The 5,088-nt window shown below is 48.4% G+C and overlaps 1 pseudogene; it reads left to right on the top strand.

Moving 5' to 3' along the window:
* Positions 1-1,431: 1,431 nt before the first annotated feature.
* On the top strand, positions 1,432-3,669 carry LOC136532709 (uncharacterized; annotated as a pseudogene).
* Positions 3,670-5,088: the final 1,419 nt, after the last annotated feature.

The raw sequence follows: 5,088 nt of genomic DNA, 5'->3' as shown, positions 1-5,088 counted from the left end.
CAAGGAACTAGGTCTTTATTCACTCCTCCTACTTCTCCAACCATTGGTTGTGTCAAAGAAGGAGACATGGAGATCTTGATCCTGACCATGAACTATCTCCTCACCGAGCAGCTGACGAAAACCCATCTAGTTGAAAATATCCTTATCCACCACACGCATGTAACTCTAAGTAACATGATAGTCATCGAGCCCATCCGGTCTTTGCTCTACATAAGCAGGAACTCTAATCGCCAATCTACACGCTGAGCTCGGATCCATGCTAAATCAAAACAAAGTGAAACCAAAATCAACTCTAATCTAAATCTGCCACGTTTCTAATGCATCCGTAGGCAAACAAATCGATCGACAAGCAAAGAAGATAGATATCATACCCTTTTTGAAGCCATTTCAATTGAGAAACCCTAGGCGGAGACCTAGGGCACTGCGCGGTCTTCTGGGTTGGGGACGGCATCTTCGAGTTCCTGATGGGGGATGACATCCTCCTCAACTCCACATGGCGGATGACGCCTTTGGCTCGAGGTATAAGCGGTGGGGCTCAATGGATTGGACGGCGGCGCGGCGACGAACAATGGAGTGAACGGCGGCGGCAGGCGAGAAGGGGATGGGGAAGAGAGGAAAGGCGGGAGGGCGTCGATACCCTAACTGCCGGGTCGGGCCGGTTAAATGTGGTCGAACCAGACTAGGTTGCCATTTTGGCTCGAGGGCACCACATGTCCAAAATGAATATTTCTCTCTCCTCTCTTGGCTCAAACTAGGGCGCGGTGTCTTCTGGCAACTCAAAGTGGAAACACAGTGGCCAGCAACAAATTAGCGCATTTGCGGTGTCCACCAGCCGTCGGTGCTCATTTGGCATGCCCTATGGCCAATTGTCCCTTTAATATATTACTAGTTCATGGGTGTGGGTTGGAGGCGGGTAAAGTTTAGAGACCATCTCTTTTGATTTTATCATCCATTTTAACTCCCATGCGCTGCTGTAAAATCAGTAGCTTCTCTTTTGTGACCAATGCCTCAATGGCTTCATTAGCGTTTATTTTCATCAAAAAATAGTTATTCCACCATGCATGTGCCAGCGTTACATTTTTTTCTTCTCCCGGTCATGCTCAGCACAATGCCCCTGCTGCTTTTGCTCGTGTTGAACGAAGATAGCGGTGTTATTCTTCCTTCGAACTTGCAGTAGTGTTGAGAAGTTGCAAAGTTCACCTAAATTACTATCACGGCGTCTTGATTTCTCCACCATCAGAAGCCAAGGAGACTCCTGCAATTCGATTTCGATCCCACCAGCTCAAATGATTCATCTTCATCAGTTCCCGCGGCTATATAAAGCCAAACGCACGCACTCGACGCCACCACTGTCTCGTCCTCGCCGGTCACCACGCCACCATCAACACCAACATCCCAATCAATTCCCGAGACCGACCGATCCATCCATCCATGGGGTCCTCAAAGATCTCCCTAAAGCTCCTGATCGACAACAAGGCGAAGAAGGTGCTGTTCACGGAGGCGGGCAAGGAGTTCGTGGACTTCGTCCTCAGCCTGCTCACGCTCCCCATCGGCGCCGTGGCGAAGCTCGTGTCCGCGGGCACCATGCACGGCAGCGTGGGCCGGCTGTACGAGAGCGTGGACCGGAAGGGCGCGTCGTACCCGCAGCCGGGCACGGACCGCTTCGACCTGCTGCAGCCCAAGGTGCTACACCCGGACGCGCGCGAGTCCCCGCTCAGCAGGTTTCGCCTCTACACCTTCACAGGCTACTGCGCCACCACCGCCGATGAGGCCAACATTACGTGCCCGCAGTGCAAGCTGCCTATGGCCAACGAGGTCGCCTTCGTCCTGCTGTACGTCGTCGCTTCCTCGGCGGCGGCAGGCGGTGAGGGGGGAGGAGGGTACTGTTAGTTCTATAGGATCATAGGGATCATAGATCTAGCCATAGGGTGATTCTATTCGGTATAAGAGACATAGAACTTTCTAATGCATGTAGAACTAGAGAGAAGGGAGAGGTAGAAGACGGTCATGTCAGACCTGATACCACAGTGGAAGAAGATCCGCTTGTGTCCGCCATGGGGTCGATGTCTGCGCTAAGGCAGCGACGGTCGGTGAAGACGTGTCGAAGATGCCGGTGCTGGTGGTGAAGATGACGGCAGCACAGTGCTATGGCCAGCGCGCACGCTCCCCACATGGGTGAGCGCGCCGCCATCGAGAGGACTAGCGGCGACACCCTTTTCCCCTCGATGAGGAGCTCCCAAAACCCCGAAACCCTAGATCTCCCGTCATCTTCTCCACCTTCTTTCTCTCAGCCTCGCCAGCACGCGCCCGGCGGCGGTACAGTGGTGAAGATTGCCATTTCCCCTTCCCCTTTTTCTATCTGATTGGATTTCTTTCATCTTTTCTTCTCAGATCTATCCGATTTCTACCTTTTGTTTTCGGATCTATCCGATTTCAGGGTTGGGGATGGGGATGGAAGTTAGGGTTAGGGTTCCGGGTTCATTGTTAGGGTATCACTGTTGTTCTTTTCCCGAATCGATTGTGGGTTTTAGGGTTCGGTTTAAACGTGACAACCGAGCCCTTCTTCTTTCTTTAACCCAGTTAGGGTTAGGGTTCATCCGAACTCTCTTCTTTTCTCATATCCGAAGGGATCGAAGTTAGGGTTCAACCGAACCCTCTTTCCTTAACCCAGTTAGGGTTATGGTTCATTCGAACCCTCTTTCCTTTTCTTAGATCCGAAAGGATCTAAACTGATAAGCTAGATCTATACTCAAACGAGGCTCTGGTACCATTGTTAGTTATGTAGGATCATAGGGATCATAGATCTAGCCATAGGGTGATTCTATTCGGTATAAGAGACGTAGAACTTCCTAATGCATGTAGAACTAGAGAGATGTAGGATCATAGGGATCATAGATCTAGCCATAGGGTGATTCTATTCGGTATAAGAGACGTAGAACTTCCTAATGCATGTAGAACTAGAGAGAATGGAGAGGTAGAAGACGGTCGTGTCAGACCTGAGACCATAGTGGAAGAAGATTCGCTTGTGTCCGCCATGGGGTCGACGTCTGCGCTAAGGCAGCGACGGTCGGTGAAGACATGTCGAAGATGCGGTGCCGGCGGTGAAGATGACGGCGGCGCAGTGCTGTGGCGGAGGTACTTTCCGTCACTGGCTGCGCCCCTCACTTAGATCGGGTTTAGGGTTTGTCGGTGGGAATGTCAGCTCAGGTCAACCTCGTGATAAGAGCCGCCGGCCCCCACCTCTTTTATAGCGCAGGGTGACAGGGGCCCTCCAGCCATAGTGGGCTGGACGCCCCCGATCAAGAAGCAAATCAAAGGCCCAACTAGGCTATTGGGTCCAGTTAGGTTAGAGATCAATCTAACAGGTACGTCAAGGGGGTTGTCACGTACATGGCAACAGACGGGCTCTAGGTCACGCCCATGTCGGCCATCTCCAGCATCACGCTCATTAACAGGTTCACCGTCGGCAAGGACGTCGAGCTCGCTGAGAAGTTCGTCATCGTCGGCACCGACGAGGTTCGTTCTTGGATAGGATTGTCGCCTGCCTCTGTCAATTTTAACTAACTCATGTCTTTTTTTGGAATTGGCCGTCAGGGGCGGGCTCTTCTCAAGGCCGTGCTGCGTTCCGACACTGTGCTCTCGGATGTCTTCCTGGCGAGGAAGAAGTGATCGATCGATGCTCAACTGCCAATACTTGTCGCCGTGCCGGGAGACGAACGACCCTAGTCGAAGCTTTACTAGGGATGCTGCTTCAGTTTCCTGAATTGCCATGTCTGCTTATTATCATTTCTTCGCTGTATCGTGTTTCAGTTTCAGTCCCAGCTACGTCTGTCAGTTTCAGATTGGTCATGCTCATGCTCGTAAGCACTATGAATTAAAAAAAAAATGCTCGTATGCACTAAGCTTGTTGATCTAAGTACTACTGCCGTCCAGTTTGATATGTTATTGGGTGCATTTTTAAGCTCTAATCTTTGCTTTGGCTTGATTTTTGCCCGCGAAAAATATTCAACATGCATTACAATCGCTACTTCAATCAAAGAAAAAGATCAGTAACGCTTTCTGTTGAATGAAATCTCCAATGTTCAATGTACTTTGCGATGTACTGTGGACATTCTATGGTGTGCTGTACGCCTGTACCTCGAGATACTACTATGAATGTGCACTCTGAATTGCTCTGCTAAATAAATAAAAAACTTGCTCGCAGGAGTCTATAAAATTACATTGCCTAAAGAAACACTCCCCAAACTTCTCTTTCGAAAGAAACCTTTCCAATGCAATGCAAATAACAAATCATATGCAAAATCACAGTAATATAAAAGGTTCTCATTGAAGCCATTGAAGATCTTTACTAAGGAATCATGTTAATTTGTACCAGCAGAATATACGTAGGGAAAAAAATTACTGAGCTTTATCGAGAATACTGAAAAACACCAGTTACTGTTTCTCATTTTTCACTAAGATGTCTGTTAAAATTATACTTTTACAGATCACTCGATGTAGGCCAACATATCAGCAGCAGAAGAATCACATTGCGAGGAAGGTGTACTTTCAGTCTTTCAAGCCAACATTCTCTGTCAAAGCCATGTACTGCCTGTTCTATGAATATGTTCAGTAACTAGTTTCAGTAAGATGTCCAGATCGTTGTCAAAACCATAGCAAAACCAACACCATCCTGGCTTTGGGACAAAATGGGTTCCCATGAGTAGAACTGAGGTTATAACATCTATTGGTAGTTATGTGAGAGAACTGAGCTACTCTTCTGCTCTTATTCAAGCGCTCCAAGAGAACTGAAAAAAGAGTCCCCGGGATGTCACCTCTGTAAGATGTGTTTTGGCTGTTCATTTGTCAGAGACCTTGCTGCTATCTAGAACTCTTGGAGCATGCAAATCTGGGTACCGCAAATCGTTGTCCGCTGAAATCATTGAGAAACAGTGAATAACATCAGCATTTGGTGCCAGCTTCTGAAAGACGGAAACATTTTCACAATCTCTATCAAGTGCTTAAAAGGACAACGACAGATGCAGATTATGAACCTTTTGCACTACCCCTGTTAAACTTAACAGAAAGCATTTGTTAAAGACACATGCA

Source organism: Miscanthus floridulus, unplaced genomic scaffold (assembly GCF_019320115.1).
Source record: "Miscanthus floridulus cultivar M001 unplaced genomic scaffold, ASM1932011v1 fs_692_1_2, whole genome shotgun sequence".
NCBI classification, from domain to species: domain Eukaryota; kingdom Viridiplantae; phylum Streptophyta; class Magnoliopsida; order Poales; family Poaceae; genus Miscanthus; species Miscanthus floridulus.
The sequence above is the reverse complement of the archived record's forward strand: the minus strand, read 5'-3'. Positions and strand labels throughout refer to the sequence as shown.